Source organism: Catharus ustulatus, chromosome 1 (genome assembly GCF_009819885.2).
Source record: "Catharus ustulatus isolate bCatUst1 chromosome 1, bCatUst1.pri.v2, whole genome shotgun sequence".
NCBI classification, from domain to species: domain Eukaryota; kingdom Metazoa; phylum Chordata; class Aves; order Passeriformes; family Turdidae; genus Catharus; species Catharus ustulatus.
This window is the reverse complement of record NC_046221.1, coordinates 123698818-123717087: the sequence shown is the minus strand read 5'-3', so window position 1 is coordinate 123717087 and position 18270 is coordinate 123698818. Positions and strand designations below refer to the sequence as shown.

General features: G+C 37.2%; 1 protein-coding gene across 3 annotated transcripts in view; it reads right to left on the bottom strand.

Moving 5' to 3' along the window:
• NKAIN3 (sodium/potassium transporting ATPase interacting 3) overlaps positions 1-18270 on the bottom strand; it is a 349000-nt gene that overhangs the window by 109594 nt on the left and 221136 nt on the right. The window lies entirely within an intron of this gene.

Below are 18270 nucleotides of genomic sequence, written 5' to 3'. Positions count from 1 at the left end.
TTTGTAAACTGTATAAAATACTAAGTCTGAAATCACGTTGATGTTGACCAATTAATACAAGGTCATTGCAGCTCTGCTTATTATCCATTTCTTAGGTTCAGTTTTTATGTGCATTTTGGTTGTCTAAAAAAGAGGAAAATAGCTCTAATTCAAGCCTTACTCTTCTGCCAGATCTTGATGTCAGGCTAATTCAGTTCAATCTTTTTGTAACTCCCTATTTCACCAGCCAAAATAATCCTTTGTAATGGAATCTCCTGTACATAGTACAGTCCTCTGTACATATTGCACTTCTCAGAGGTTTTTTTTTTAAATCTTAATATTACAAATAGGTGAGATAGGTGGCACCTGACACCATCTGTACTGACAGGAAGATCAGTAAGATGTCACAAACAAAATGCTGGAGGCAATGTCATCAACACCTCCCTCCTCAATCTAGGCGTGATTTTCTTTTTTTCCCAGAAGCACAATATGTAAAATAGATTAGCACTACCAGCCAGGCAGGGAAATACCCTGAGTACCATCAGCAATCATGTAATTGCTCCCATTGCATTTCCTCTCAACCATCACAGAAAAAGCCTAAATTTTCTATTTCTTAGCATGTGCCTCGTTTGCCCAGAGTAAATTTGTGCCACAGCAATGGAAGAGCTTTCTTATTCTTTAAAAATTGATATGGATTTCCAAGGAAGGGTAAAAGTGTGCTGGAAAACACTGTTTGCCTCAGAGCTCTTTTGTGAATTGTTTATGCTCTCAGTCCATCATCCAGTTTTCAGTGTTGCCAGTGAGACTGCAAGAGAGAAAAAAGGGTAAACACAGCAGCTAATTCTGAGAATCTCCTTTTACAATGATTTCTCTGGAAATTTTCCCAGATTCCACATCTGCCCTGGCACAATAGCCTACACTTCAGAAAGTGGATCTCACTGGAGATGCAGTGAGAAACAGCTACACTTACTCAAGTGGATAGGCTGCTTTTCTTCTCTCCATTTGAAATATTGTGGCTGCTACTTATCCTTAAAAAAAAAAATCAAACCCAGCCAGACAGTGAGAACAAGAACAACGTACTGTATAAAAGCCACAGGCAGGTCCCTTTCCAGTTCCCAATATTCCAGTTGCAATACCAAGAGCAGAGCAGAAACAGAGCCTTATGACAGACAGAGCTCCAAAATATTTAAGATGCTTTCTTTAGTTATCTCAGTTCTGAAATATTTTTAGATGTTTCCTGTGTTTCTGTCCTTAGTAATAACACTAAGTGATAGTTAAAGTTAAGACACAAAAGTACAGTCTCTGACATTAGTGTTTTGGATAATTTTTCAGTATTACAAATAGCAGATTCAATTTCATAGAATCATAGAATGACTTGGGTGGAAAGGAACCTTAAAAGATCATCTGGTTCAACCCTCCTGCCATGGCAACTTCCATTAGATCTGGCTACTTAAACCCTACCCAGCCAAGCCTTGAACACTACCAGGAATGGGGCATCCAAAACTTCCCTGGGAAACCTCTTGCTGTGTCTCACCATCCTCTTAGGAAAGAATTTCTTTCTAACATCTCATCTAAATTTTCTCTCTTCCAGTCTTAAGCCATTCCCCCTTGTCCTATCACTCTACATCCTTGTAAAAAGTGCTTCTTCAACTCTCCTGCAGTCCCCTTTATGTCCTGGAATGCTGGTATAAGGTATCCCTGGAACCTTCTCTTCTCCAGGCTGAACAACCGCAACTCTCTGATGGGCAAAGTTCTCCAGCCCTCTGAGCATCTTGGCCTCCTCTGGACTCAGTCAAACAGGTCCATATCCTTGTTGTGCTGGGCGTCCTAGAGGTGAACACAGAACTCTGCGTGGGGTCTTTTCTCTCCCATAGAATTTAACTTTTTGAATATCTCCATTACTATTGCTCAGCATTTCTAGCCATGTAATGTTAAAAAAAATAATGCTAAATAATTGCATTACTTCATGCAAATCTTTGTATTTATTGCAGATAGCAAAGAGGAATCACAGTGTATATGAAGGACTTCTCTCACTTCTGGCAAAACAAAAAGCAAATATTCAAGTGTGGTTTTTTTCTCAAAATGTCAAACAACAAAAGGATACAAGCTACACAGGCTGACTAGCTATTATTTTGACAGGTTCTTAAATTAAACTTAAACGTAACTTTGAAAGGAGTGAAAAAGTTAGTTTCCAAGACACTTGCAGTCAATTGTTCCCTCTAAAATCAACTCTGCCTTTTCTTCTGAGGAGAGTGAGATAAAGAAAATCTTAGTAAGAAAGAAAAAACAGGCAAAATTGTTTCTTTCATAACCCACAGAACATTTAAGGAAAACCTTGTTTATTTCAGAAGGAATTTTTGTGTTTTGCAGAGGACTATTTCTTTACGTGTAACACAATGTGAGAGTGGCCTCTCTTTTCTTTATCTGGCTAAAGGGGACACTGGACAGCCCTCCCAGTCCTTTCTCTTCCCCTAACTCTCCCCAAAGTAATTATTTGAATGAAAGCCCCACTTCAATACCTTAAAAGAGTTTCTAAAAAACACTAAACCAAACAACAAATGCTGCAATGGACCCTGCAAGTCCCCATTTTTGTCTCATGGTTATTCATCCTATGTAGAAAATAATTTCTGTATTGGCAACAGGATTTCCTTTGTTCTGCACTCCCATTAAGGCACTGATTTGTGTGTTCCCCAAGGACCAGGGCACATCTTGAGACAATCATGGACTCAGGTGTGCTGAAAAGGTTATTCAAGAGATCCCAAGGGCAAACACAGTCTCTTCATTCCTGTACCTTTTGTCCCTGATTACGCTTCAGCATGCTCATACAGTATGGGACATTATTTTTTTAATATGTTTGAGATCTTCCTCATGTGCTGGCTCTGTGCTTTGAATGGCCCATAAGTCAGCTGTAGATTGTAGGTTTCATTCTGATTTCCTTAAAATCTTACAGAACACACTCAAATGTCTGTGTTACTGTAAAAGCACAAAAACCCAGTTCTTGACAGGCAAAAGAAAAATAGCAAAAACAAAGACAAAAAAACAAGGAAAGTAAAAGCTACCGTTAGTTCAAAGGCTAAGACAGGAAAAAAAAATCAACATCCCTTTACTCAGCAGAAGGAAAACTGACTGCTGATGATATAGACTGGGGACTAGGACATTATTTGTTAATTGCTGAAAATTGAATTATGGTAGTGGAGCCAATGAAAGGAGTAACTGTTAAGACAGTTTCACTTAGTTCAGAGGAAACAATGAAACTGGGTAGAAGAGAAAAACCAATTTGAATTGGTGAGCTGGGAAAAAGGTGTGCACTGTTCCTCATATGACTTGTCACAGAAATGATCAGCTGATACCATAACTGAGCCTTCTCCAATTAGAAGGCAGACTCCAGGGTACTGAATTTTGTGCCAGCATGCAAGTAATAATTACCATGGCTACTGGAGAGCAGTCCCATCTGATTGCTGGCTTTCCAATTACCTTATATCAAGCAAATAGCCATTTTTAAAGATTTGAATTAATATTTAAATGGAAAGATGACCAACAGAGGCTTTCAATATTTTTCCTTGATAATAATCTTTTTACACTTAAATAAAAAAGTAGATGAAGATTTTATGGAGGATAACAATTCCTGAGTCATTTAATAGCAAGGAAAATGACAAAGAAAGAATCTTAAGCATCTTAGAGGCAAGAGAGACAAAAAGAGAATTTTGGCTCTCCTTATCAATTAATTGGTTTAAGCTTATGCTTAATTTTACCAATTCTTACTACTTATTAGGTGAATCCAATTTGTAGAGCCATGCAGCCCATTCACCCCTTATCTAAAGTATTTCAATGGCACAGTTCTCTTGCAGGGCATTAAAAGGAAACTAATGAATAGGCTCTCAGGAGAAGAGATCAATCTCACTTATCTTCAGTAGCTCTATACTGTCCAAAAATACCTCATTTCACCCCATTGTCTGCCCCTCCTGGAAAGTGAGATGTACCTCTAAAGGGCTCTGGGGCTGTTCCTACAAATGGGTACTTAAAAGTAGTGTGACAGGCCCCTGGAGGATGTCTCTCCCTCTTCCTGCTGAGGGTGGAAGGAGCCCACATAATCAACCTCAACTGGTTTGAGATGATTAATCCTCCAAAGTGTTTTGAAATGTAAATCAAGACTTTAAATCCAGCAGACAGGATCTGCACTAAATGCATTTACTTAATAAATGTCATTTTTTTCATCATTTTGAGGCACTGATGAGGCTGAATCCATTTATATGTATAAGTTGCTTTCAAATCCTGGAAGATGGTGTATAATAAGGTGACTACTTCATATTTTTAAATAACATGTTGAAAAGTTGAAATGTAGTAATTTAAGTAGCAGGCAACAGCTTGGCTTTCTTTAAACGCAGTAATCATACCAATAAATTATATTAGCATTTATTAATAATAATATTTTCCTTTAATAAACTAGTTCATTCCAAGTTGACATTTCTATCTTTTTATTTTAGTGAAAAACAAATCCAATTTCCAACTCTAAATAATGCTGCTATGAGCTCTTCAGGTTTTGAAAAATGTTGATAATTAGAGGATAAAGGAGAAGAGAAATAAAATGATTAAGCAACTGAAAAGGCTTTTCTAAGGGTACATTGGAGGAGCTGGACAAGCTTAAACATTCTAAGCACCAGGTACTCCAAAGCAGGACAACACGTTCAGGTGAATAAACTGGGAGACTTTGCAAGAGTGTAATGGGGTCCTAAGAAGAAAGCCAAAGGGTGTTTGGGAGCACAGGAAGAGCAGCTGGGCAGCCCCACAAGGCTGCAAGCCCTCCTTCCACATTGCTTTCAGTAGTAACCACTGAAGATTGGGTTAATTTGTTCCCAGGAGAATAAAATGCTGGAAAAACAAAAGTAGAAATGTCATATCCTCTGTAAGAGAAACTTTATAATCCACCTTCACACAGAAAGGGCAAAGACCTTAAGTTATGTGATATTGGAGGATGGCTGTCCATCTGTGGAAGAGGCCAAAGCATCCCCAGTTTGCAGTCTAGAGCTGGTCTAACAACAAGGCTCCAGGTGCATTCAGATTGTTGCACTGGACTGCATTCCTTTCTTACCTATCCTGATCTCTGTTGCCTTCCATATATACCTTACTCCTCCTGGTGTATCAGACATTTTAAAACCCAAAATCTCTGGGTTCTAAAATCTCCCCAGAAGGCGCTTCTGAAAGGAATGGTTTAAATACATTTATATTTATACCATGTATAGGGATAAAAAAGGATTTTTTTGTATGATCACAGTTTATCGGTATCTACAAAATGGCCATTTCATAATTATTTGATTTCTTCCAAACTATGAAACGTGAAAGCAACCTGCAATCCCAAAGTAGGCATGATCAGTGTACTTCAAGAATAGCTTGGCATTTTGTAGCAAATAACTTATGCTGCATTTATCAAACTGAAAAGAACCTTTCCTCAGGGGTGCATAATCCTTTCTGCTCCTTGCCTTATAATAAACTAGATTTATCCTTAACCTTCTCTTCTGTATAGCATTTTGCAGACCCACTACATGTAGGTTTTAAACCAAATCTGCAAAGATACTGCTTTCCAATTTTCTCCAGAAAGCACTCCTAATGCTTTAAGGAAGTCACTTACTACATTTCCTTCTTGTACAGCTTCCAGGCACAGAAAGCACCCCATTAATCTCCATAAAATTGAAAAAAAGAGAAAACTTCCAGTAGCCAGTATTTTGTGAGTGTGTCTGTTTTAATAGTTGCAGTTACTCTTACAAGTAGAGTGCCTGAATTCTGCACTTAATGCCAGCTACAGGATTGTGTTCTATATGAAATTATAAACCCAAATAACATTCCATGCCCTAAGAGTCAGCAATATTCTCAGTGAACAGAGGGCTGTGGATAATGTTAAGCAATATCAATGACAATCCAAGTATGCTCAAGTCCAGAGAGGAACTGGACTTCAAAGACTGTGCTACAGAAGATGAATACATGACAGAAAAAGCCCTCAAACACTACTTTAAGAATAGCATGGAATTAAATTATTCGATAATTCACTATTTTCCTTCACTAACTTTTCATCACTGAGAGGTAAAAACTTCCAAAGTGAATTTTGCAGAATGAATAAGAGAAACAGTATTAATTTTTCCAATGAGATGCAGTTCTTTTCACCTATATAACTTGAATGCAAACTGCGTCAACATAATTATGTTGTCCAATAGTCAAATATCAGTTCTACTGCATTCAGAAATAGTCAAAAATATCTGTGAAACCAAATGAAATAAAAATGCATGTTTTCTCTGAACAACATCCGGTCTTATCTGCATAGGGATAAATACAGACATGAATCTGGCAGAATGGCTGGTCTCTTGTGGTAAAAAGTCACATTTTCCTAAGATAATAAGGGTAGCAGCAATATTTGTCGTCATGAAAAAGTTGCCTTGGAAGAATAAATGTTAAGAAAATTAATTATATCAAGATAATTGAATTATTCTTGCAAAGATACAAGTTTCAAGAACAGTTCAGAGAAAAGTTCTCATGCACACATGAAAAGAAAGATAGGATGTAAGGTTATGTTTGGTCTATTGAATCCAGCTCATGGGTATGAAATTGAAATGCAATAGCTATGAAATTGCTTGAGATTAAATGGCATATATGGTCAGAAGAACACTGTATTTGATTTCTCTAGGCTCAGGCCAAAGCCAGAAATAAATGTGATGCCTTCCTCCTATGATTTATTTTCAAAGATCAAAATCTTAACAATTTTCCAAATAAACCAAAAGCAACAACAAAAAGAATTCTTGGTTAATTGCAGGAGACATCCCATACACTCCAGTCTGTGTGCACCATAGTTTTGAGTTTTCTGGCTTTTCCTGGCAGCAGCATCTGTGTTCACCACACACTCTTAGTAAAGAGGCACAAACTGATGTAGGACCCCTATGAAAATTAAATTCTTCAATAATTTAATGAATAAAACAGGAAAGTTACACATTGAGCACTTATATATGTCCTTTTTCATGATGGTCAGTAGTGAAGCAAAACCAAAAGAGGAGTTCCTCTCTGAGAAAGATGGACTAGAACTTTCCTATGATTATAGTCAGGATGAGAATTTGACTTTATAGCTACATTTTTAAAAACATCTGGAAAGCCTGACTTCTGTTGCCTTGTCATCAAACTTAATTTCGTACAAAACCCATAAATAACACTGTCTCTTTCCACGTGGATGCAAACAGGATGATCATTGCATCAACTGCAAAATACAATATCTGTTTTTAACAAAAAGCTTCTGCTGTACCAGGAAGAATTTGAAATAAAGACAAAGCAACACTGACATCAAACATCAACTGAAATGTCCTTTATCTCCATATAAATAAATATGGTGTAACTCCTTTCAGATGACAAATGACTGAGGGGTACATAGGTTATAAAGAGTTGCCAGCAGACTTGTGTTCTCAGAGCCACGAACACAAAGTGATGAAAAATGCCATCCTCAAGTAATCAGGTATATTTTGAAGCTACCAGTAGCATCTTTATATAATCAACACCGGCAGAGATAACATTTATGTAAATTACTTTCTAAATGGCTATTGCAATAAGTAACTGCTGTACTAAATTTCAGAGAAATTATGGTTTTAATTTACAGCACTTGGGAGAATTTTTCCCATCTATTTTTTCAAAGCGTACATAAACATGAAAAGAAAAATCTTCTATAATTCTATGAGAAATGTTTTATGCATCCCAGAGAAATTAACCATTTCTGAAGAACATTTGTCAGGCACATATGAAATAAGGCAGTTTTTTATTGATCAATTATCACACAACTTGCAGACTTTCGATCTCATGAAAATGGTGACTTTTAGAATACAGAAAAAGAAAAGAGGTATAATTATATACCACAAGGGTACTGTGCTATCAGTTTTTATGGTATAAATAAGATATAGAAATTATTGTATAGAAAAATTATTGTATGATAAATTATTGCATAGAAAAATAAGAGCTGACAGGCAGTGAGGCTGCACATTTAGGATGCAGCTCAGTGTTGATGTTCGATGAAAGGCTAAAGAGTAAATAATTTCTCCTCCCAGAAAGATGCACTCCCATAGTGCTGTTTTTGATATGAAATAGGTTCAAGTGTCATTGCCAAGACTATGACTTTTAATACCATTGCAAGCACCAAAGAACTTTGTGAGGGAGAAATGTACCAAAGGTTTCACAGAGAGAACCATATAGGGAGGGGAATGCAAAATTTTTTCTGAGCACCTCAGGCTGGTTCTTAGTCCAGTCTTAATCCTCCATTTCATGACTAAATAACTCCGCTTTATTAGGAGTTACTATGAAACTCTGAAAATATTCTGTAACACTGAAAATTTTGGCTGACAGATGAAGAAGGTGTGATTCTAAGTTGTTCAGATTCCCTCTCATGACTCTGATGTCTCTTGACTAAAAGATTAAGAAAAAAGTTAACTAAAAAATAATTTTCCAATTTTCCAAACTAACTTTCTGAACCATGGACAACTACAAACTAGATTTTCAGTTCAGAAAGGTTCATATTGTTAGCTTTCAACTGATTTCTCTATCTATCCATAAAAACCTTCCTAGAGCTTTGTAGAAAATGTAAGACCTGTAGCACAAAAGACCAAAACTGATAAAAATGTAACTTAGTTACTCTGAGTTCATCATGGTACTGATGTGATTGAATATACAGATCTACTTCAAGAAATTGCCTTGTATCCAGATTCCTTCATCTTGTGCATTCATGGGGGATTTCGCAAATCAAAATTGGGAGATCTAATGCCATATATGCTCCTTTCCTCTAAAGCACTTGGGGGGTTTTGTGGGTTTGCTGGTAATTTTTTATAGACTGTGTTATCAGAGCATCTTTCATTGTATACTGGATGCATTTTTTCCCAATATAGTTTGTATATTTTTCCTTTCTAACATTTCTTTGGGGAAAACTGTTTGACTCTGGATTCATACTGGCAAAGGAAAGATCAAAGCTATGTCCCTGTCATGCCTCCCATTTCTGAAACAGAGATGAAGAATTATAAAGCCAAGAGCAATCTATTTTATTTTATTGTATACATTATGATCTTCCAGCTGGGCTCCTGGCAGGCTCACAGAGTAAACCTCAGCTGGGAGAGATTTGGGGCATCTGTGCCTTATCTCATTTATGTATTTATACCTGCCAAATAGTCCTGAAGGCTCTGACCCCTCCTGAAATACCACCCTTTGCTTGCCACAGCAGAAAGGTTATTTTCATTTTCCTCTTGTAGCCACTGAGGTTTACTGGTGAGGTAGCCCAGATCTGAAATTGTTTTGCTATCTCATTCAGACAACTGTGGATCTCAGCACTGTTTTCTTTCAGGAACAGCAAGAAACCATTCCAGTTCATTTTATAGGAAATGAAATAAGCAGTTTGAGAGTATTACAAAGGCTTGTCACTCTGCCCTTCTTGCAATTCCTACAGTTTTCTCTGTGAGCACCATAAAAGGTTGAATAACATACAGACATCATGAAGTTTTGAGGCTAAATGTGTAAAACCATATTTTTAATAGCTTTAAATGAGAAAGATAAAGCTGCTTTAAAACTACAGCTGAGTAGGAAAGTGAGGAGGAAGGAAAAAAATAATTGAAAAGAAAGAACAGCAATGTCACTTCCATTCACTTGTGTTCTGACTCTTCATAGTAATGGAATCAAATTAGAAGAGGAAATAAATGAGAAATAATACTGGGGCAAAGGAAGATGAATCAAGGTAGTGGAAGGTTGATGGAATAGGACAGAAAGAGGGCTAGAGCTGAAGATAAGGTCATTAGCAAGCATGAGAAGGTAGCAATAGCACAGAAGTGCACAAAAAATGACAAAAGAGAAAACAAAATTGGAAAGGGATACAGAGAGAGGTCTCCCCTGAGAGACGTCACTACTAATTCTGGGAAAGGAAGTCCAATCATAAAAAACTCCCTTATAAAAAACTCCCTTACTTCCCATGCTCATTGATTTAAAAAGTCCATTTTGAAGCTATACTGACCTTCATAACTATTCATCCTGCCAAGCACAGAATCAGTTCTTCATGTTCTCTGGTACTTGCTCACCTCTTCACAAAATTCCATTACTGAGATAAGCCAATAGCAAAAAGGTACTCAAAATTAATTTGTGAGCACATTAACTTCTCCTCTATTCTGTCTCTTCATTAACTCATTGTGCTGAAGACTTTTCCATGGTGTTTCATGCACACTTTTATTTGTCCATACTCTAAAAATTTTTACATAGAGGACACCTTCTAATAGTTTTAGAAGCAAGACAGAAGTAGCGGACTTGTCTAAATTTAAACTTTTAATGCTGCCTTCTTTGACTTACTGCCATGTTGTAAAACTGTATTTAACTTTCTTTCTTCCAGATCTTAAGCAGCAGAGAAGCATGTAATAAAATATAAAACCTCCCAAAGTACCTTTCTTGCCGAGTGCATGTAATGTAATTTGTCTCTGTAACATTTCATGTGTTCACTAATGATCTAGAAGAGATAGTTTGTTACCAGCAATAAAGTTCAGGTAAGATGTCAAGCTAAAAGATTGCAGCATTGGAAACGGATTTATGTGCAGCTTGAGAGCTGGGAACAGCTTAGAAGGATACTATATAAGGGAGAGAAGGTGAGAAGGGAACAAAAGGTCCTAAGAGAGAGACTGGGACTGTTAGTCTTGTTCTAGAAGAATTGCAACACAGAAGGAAGAAGGAAAAGACAGAGGTGCCAAGGGAATGCGTATCAGGTAGAGGATATGGTTCCTGCATGGTGGAGTGGGACTGACATGTGACATCCTTCCTCTGCTAGCACAGGAGTGGAAAACAGATAGGAAGAAAAAGAAGAAGAAAAAAAGCAGTGGAAGAACACAAAGAGATGGGTAAGAAATTGAGGGGTGTCTCAGACAAAATATAAGCCTCCTTGAGGAGGAAGGATTCTAGAATAATATACTAGTCCATCTTTCAAAAATAGACAATAATAGACTATGGATAGATAAATGTGGAAAATAATTACAGTAATTTCACGACTATAAGGTGCACCCTTTTGACTAAAATTTTCCCTCGAACCCGGAAGTGCGCCTTATAGTCTGGTGAGCCTTATCTGATGGACAAAGTTGTGAAATTTGCCAAACCAGAAGTGCGAGTTGTGAGCCGTGGGGGAGCCGCAAGTGCCATGGCAGCCAGCTGGAGGCGGGCCCAGAGGCCTGCAGCACCGCCCCTGCCGGGTCCCCAGGCAGTCCCGGGGACCCATGGCTGCCGGGTCCAGGCAGGCCCAGGGGCCAATGACTGCCGGGTTGAGGCAGGGCCTGAGCCAGCAACCGCACGGGGGGAGCTGGGGGCGGAGCCTCGCTGCAAAAAAAAGTGCGCCTTATAGTCTGATGCGGTGCGCCTTATAGTCCGGTGTGCCTTATGGTTGTGAAATTACTGTATTTAGGGGGATCTGTGTCATGTAGTATAGAAAGTGAGGAGGCAATATAAAAGATCATAAACCAAAGGCTAGATATTTATAATAAATTTATTATATAATGGAAGATCTAAGTAAAATGTTAGTCCTTCAAAAATAGTATTTCCCTCCCTCTGTGTATTTACCCAATCTGTGGATGTGGGAAGGTGGCAGTACTTCACAGAACTAGAGAAGGTTTGTAAACTATTGAGTGACAAAGAGGAGTGAAACAGAATGAAGGAGGTCAAAGTACTCTCTGTAAAGAATACATATCAAAGACTAAGATGGACCAAGGACTTAAGCTTTTGTTACTGGACTTCATTTCTTCTGTAATTTTCATGATTCAACACTCTTGCAATTTATGCAAAAAACAAAATGAAAAAATAAAAGCACCTGCATGTAGAAATACAGTTGGAATGGAAAGGAAGGAAACTAGTTCATCTGTATAAACATAAATACATATCGAGGGGGGCTTTTTGGTCTAAATACTGGCTCACAGAAACCTGAGGGCTTGAACGGGGAGGTAATTTGATGACTGTCTATAAATTGAATTATTTGCACTTTTCCACTGTAATCTAAAAAATCTTACTCTCTCTCTTTTTTATTTTTTTAAATTCTATTACGTAACCCTGTGGTCAAGAACCACATTGCTTCCAAAGAATCAACAATGGTAGAGTGGCACATAAGGTAACAGTTTAAAGTGTGTGCAAACCAAAGACACTCAGGATAAAGGCAGAAAGACTACTGGGATTTTCCTTGGTCACAGATAGCTTCTTTAAACCTCACCAAAAAAAAGTAACTAAAGAACACAGATTATTACCCATAGATGAAAACCACAATTATTTCAATTTCTTCTGGCAATACCACATCTTCAAAGGCATCATCGTAATAATAATTATAACAGTAAAAGCAATAATAATAATAATAATTTTACTAGAAATTACATTGGAAGTTCTGTATCTCTATTGTAGTTCTGAGTGCAGACTAACAGAAATAATCAATAAAAAAGCAGGCTGTAAATGCATTATGCTCCACAAGGAATTAGAAGCACCACAATGTAATTTGTGGCTGCCACAACAGCAATTGTTTCAGAGACCCAATTCTTGTTTCTTATTCAGAGAACAGAGATGAACTGGATCCAAGGGAAATAAGATTCTCTCTTAAACTAAGAGTTTCAAAACTAATAAACCACACTTTCAGGCAAAATAATATCTTCATTTTATATTCTGAAGTCTGGGACTAGGCTTGTACTACTTTTTCCAATCTAGGGTGTGTTGCCCACATGTTATTTAATGCACAGGTGGTTTAAAGCTCTGCTTTTAGGCCGGGATAAATTACAGATGCATCTCATTCACTTCTGGGCACTTTTGCACACAGCATATTTGTATGATCATAGGCATAACTCAGTAAATGGTTCCTCACATATGGATGACTCACAGACTAAAGGTTTTTGTTTGCCTGTTTATTATTTTAGCTGAAATACACATACATTTCAAATTTTAGACAGAAAGATCTTAACTTTGAATAGTATATGTCATACAAGCCTGGCCTAGACTTTACAGAAAACATCCTTGTCACAGGAAGATGGTTCCCAGGAAGATACTTGATTTAGGTATTTGATTATTTGAAAATCCTGTTATTAAGAGTACACTGTTATTGAGAGTACATAATGGTGACAGTCAGAAGAGGGGTTTGGTACTGCTGGAGTGAGTAGTCCTATGGCACACAACACTGAAACAAGATGCCAAGAAATTCCATCGGTTTCCTCCTTATCACATATAGGTCAGACCTCAGGAGGTTGCAAGAATTCATTTCTGTTTCTGTCCTCATGAAGTACAAAGACACTTTATCAGCCTTTTTCCATTGATAGTTTTATCCTGTTACTACAAAATAACATATAGAAGTTTAGCAGGGATACCAAAGATTATAAAGAGTAGTGTCACTTATTAATAGCTGTTCTGGTAAAAAATACAGTTATGGCCTAGTAAAAATTTACTCTCTGGGACACACTAGAAGTATCTTTAAAAAAAATAGAATCACAATAATAAGTGTTATAAATGAACCAAATTTTTAGAAACAGATGAAATCAAGTCCTCCCAAAGTTTTCACTTTAAATGACAAATTTTGCATGCTATAAAATGACTTGAAAAGGATTGAGTTGAAGCAAGACCAGACATGGTAGCACATTTTGGAATGATTCAGAAATACTAGTGCAGAAAGGAAAAGGCAGCTATGACTCATTAGAGGGAATTCTCAAAGAAATAGGGAGGCTGTGATGCAGGGCATTGGTCAGGTCACAAATGTCCAGCTCAGACCACCAAAGCTCAGAATCTGAAGCAGAGGCAAAGATTTATGGGACTGCTTAGGGAAGACTGGAAGTACAGACTGAGTGGAGACCAATGTTTAGGCCAAGCAAAATGAAAGCTAAAGGTTTGTGCACTGATCAGGGAAAAAGGAAGGAGTGGAAGATGTTGGTGTCAGGGGCAAGGGAGGGGAGATACCAGCACAAATCCATCCCCATCAGCCAGTTTGGTGTGGCCCTTCAAATAGTACCAATTAGGATCAGAATCCAAAATCTAGGATCTAGAGAAGATGCACAGGAAGCTCCCTGGAATACATACAAACTGAAGGTGCTCTGAAAATCAAATCCACTCCTTGTACCTTCCTCCCACAGCCCAGCTACAGGACAGTAACTTCAACTCACACCACGAATAAAATGACCTAACACAGCTTTGAAGATCCACACATTACATGTCTCAGGTCACAAAGATCATCAAAGTAGTGAAAGGAACCACCTTAACATTTTTATTGACAATTATTCAATTCTACATTACAAGTAATGATTTTATTGATCTATATATTTCTAATAAAAAAAAAAGTTGTGGATATATGAATCTAGGTAAAGGGCTTCAGAAGCAAATATAAAGAAATCTTCTCACTTTTCATTATGGAAGAAAGAGTCATGACATTTCAAATAAAATTAAAATATATCACTCAGAAGACTTACAAGTTATGCAACTTCAGCTTTCCCAGAAACAAGAAGAGACTGAAACAAGGTATCTAAAAGGAAAGCACCTAAAGGAAAGCACCTAATGTTTTATTTTGAAATGTCAAAGTGATATGATTTATAAGGAAGAACCAGGAGAGGATCCATAAACAAAAAATATTATTGTTTTGTCCTTTCATTGTGTCTTTTTCTCATTTAATTAAAGTACTCAGAGTCTTAAGACTTGGTGTCTGTGCTACACCTAATAATATGTGATACTGTCATGGATTCATTTTTGATCTGTGTTAGTGTAGAAGGGCACTATTCATTTTTTGACTGAAAATCTCTGAGGACAAAATCTTTGTGAAATCATCTGTCTGATATGCTTAGCCTATGCAGAAGTGAAAAGTGCCTCTTAAATTACTTCAAAATCTGTATAGATTTCCTCCCTATACTCTGCTTTAATAGCTTGAAAAGGGGAGGTGAAGGCAGTTCTAACTTGCCACAGTACAACTGCTAATAATCCACTAGCCCAATAATAAAATATCCAGTTCAACAGGACTTAAGATAGCTCCATCTATCATAGTTCATCTCTTTCCATACGACTGTTCCAACCAAATGAACGTAATAATTGTTCTAAGCAGTCAAAGGAAAGAAGACAGTGAAAGCATAATATAAACTCTCTGAACACTCCAGCACTTCTTGGAAATATTTCTCATTCTCTGTCTGGCTCAAGTTAATTTATTTGCTATTCTTGCAATATTTATTTCTATAGTAGAGACATTAGTGTGAACATTGTGTTGCAGGGCACACTAAGACTTTCTCCTCTGAACAGAGATTACAATACAGAAAACAGGATTAAGCAAGACTGACAGCGAACTAAATGAATACAGGCAGGCAGATCTTGGTCTCTGGTCCAACAGTTGTATGCATAATACCTTTTTTTTTTTTTGTTTGTTTGTTTGTTTTTTTCCCAGAAGATGAGCTAGAAAAAACCTAACAAACAACTGTCACTTAAATGAAGCTTTAGAATGATGCTTAAAGTAATGCCAGAGAGAACTAGAGAACATAACCTTCTATTAAATCTTTTAAGTCTCAGAAATACCAGGGTGGAACATTTACATTTTGTCCTGTGAAGGATACATTCTATAGAAAACATTCAGAGTTTTTTATACAAATGAATTTCACAGTCCCTGTGAAGGACCTGGAGACTTATTTCAAAGCACAGGAAAGTAACTCTTAAAGCTGTGATCCGAGGTCACCCGTGGCCTTTGAGTTCACATGTGATACTGAAAGGTAATCGAATAAACTAGCTCTGCATGCTTTGAATGGATTTTATTTACAAGCAAAGCAAGAAAATATACATTAACGTGTATAATCTGGGGCTCAGACAGTGTCAGTGCATCTTCTAGTTTCATGACCACTGCCATTATATCAATATTTTCTGTCCAGGTTAGCTGTTTTAAAGCTACCTACTACAACAAGGAGTTCAAGATCTGGGCCCAGAGACTCAGAACCAAATTGTGGTTCTGTTCAAGGATATGACGGTTCTCAACACAATCTATTTGCATTTCACTGCTATCAGAAGTTACTGACTGCTTTACTAACAAAAGATTACAATGACCAATTCAATGACAGACTGACTTACTGAGCAAACACATGCACAGAAGAAAAAATAATACAAAAGTCTTGCGTCACTAATATTTAGGGAAAAATACTCTGCCTTTTTTTTCTTTTTGTTTCTTGAAAGATGTGTTTTGCAAGCAGTATTTTCTCCATACAGGTAGGACAGGGTTGAAGCCTTTCTTAAAGTTGCAGATTCTCAGCTTTATCCTATCAATTACTCAGAGTTTTCACCTCTTTTTCTTCCAGACAGCCTGTTTAGAGGGCTTATAACTTTGGGATTTGACACAGACACATGCAGAATGAGAACTACCTGCTTATCTATCTGCTCTGTTGTCCAGTGAATAGTTTTTACAGTTTAAAGCTCAATTGGATCAAATTGAGAGTTTTGGAAAGGCAACGCTGAAGTGTTCCTTTTATGACAGACAATCCTTAGGTTTCTTCATGTACAGAATAAAAAGACCATGAGTCCATTCCAGGACTGTTCATTCTGAAAAGTTATGGACATGCAGAAACACTTTTGTCACATTGGCCTGGAATAATCACAGAGAGAAGCAATATAAAAAAAATCATCTCGTTCTCACCAGGGCAGCTCAGATTTGTTCCAGAGATATACAAAGGAGGCTTTAGGAAGAAAGTTTTCTTTTCAAACCTGTGATGGAGTGGTCACAGCAAAGGCAGAACTGATACAGACATGAAAAGGACCAGAGACATCAGATGCAGCCCACTGGCTGCACCTTGTGCAGGAGAGATCATGCAGCTGATGTGCAATTGTGTCTTCCCACCTCTTCCCCCTCTCATTCATTCACAGAATTATAGAATATGTCCCAACATCACAAGTAAATCCTCAATAATGTAAATGACCTAAAAAAAAAAGTCTTTAGAAATAATTAACACAATTCTACGAAACACAATTCTCTTTCTGACAAGTACTTCAGTGTTCTCCATAGCTTTAAATTTTATGACCTTTTTTCAAAAAAATCTCAAAACCCACACTAGAAAACAAGCAGAACAGCCATGACTTTCCCTAATGACTTTTTTACTTAAGAGAACTTAACATTTTATCAGAATAAATTATTTTACAACTTGTTTACTTACAGGTATTTGTGCCTGAACCATTTAACTGGAACTTTCTATAAATAATTCAAATTAGAGTGGTTCAGACATCAGATCTGGAAATGATCATCATAAGAGTTTTATAAAAATAAATTGAACTACAACTTTTATTTACAATAGTGGTGAACAGCAGAAAAAGTGCTGAAATGTAATCAGTTTTAGTGGGACTATTCAGTTGTTTTTCCAAGCTGGATGAGAATGATCAACACCTTGGAACCAATTAACACATTGCCATGCTGTTACATAACTGGTATTTTTGGTCATTTAAAAAGCTTTAGCCAAATGTTAACTAACTGATGCATTAGGCCCTTGCTGCCTTGAGCTGACATTTTCTGATCACACCCTATGGACAGACAGGAGCTTTTGCACACAATGTAATCTCTCAGTGAAAGCACAGAGGCTTTTGCTCAAATGCATCTAAGCATAAAAGCTTTCACTTATTCAGCCAGAAAGATTCTACCCCTATGAGATCAAACACAAATGTACTGTTAAGTTTTGATCTGAGAGCCCTAAGCCTTGAGAAAATTGTGTGTGATGGCTTTGGGAAGGCACTGTTCCCCATTCTGTCCAGCAGACCATACAAAGATATTCCCCTTCATAAGGGGAAGCTGCTCATGACAGCAAGGAAGAATATCTGTGCTGTAATGCACCATTAAATCAAATTAACCCAATCATCCACCTGCTAAGTGAACAAAATAAAGGAAAATCTCATTCTCAGCATGTTCCTCTGCTCCCCATCGGCAGGGAAAAGATGCATCATGTGAAGAGCTTCTTAATGTCACCATTTAGCCTGGAGTTCTTTCAAAGCCAAGCAATGTACTTTGCTTCTAGTGTTTTAGCACATTTATTATGGCCAAATATAAGTTCTTTGCCAAAATTAACTGTAGCAGAAAAACTGTACTTGCTTTGAATGCTTTTGTCTGTTTGCTTGTGAAATGGGATGGGGTTTTTTGCGAAATAAATAAATAAATAGAAACTACCCAAAAAGCCTCAAGCTGAGATATTTATTACTGAAGATGTCACAATGATACTTTTTAGATTTCTAGTGTTGTGCATCCACCTCACCTGGGCCTGGATTTCTATCTAAAACTGCATTTTCCTTTATTTACCTCCTCTTCACAGAGAT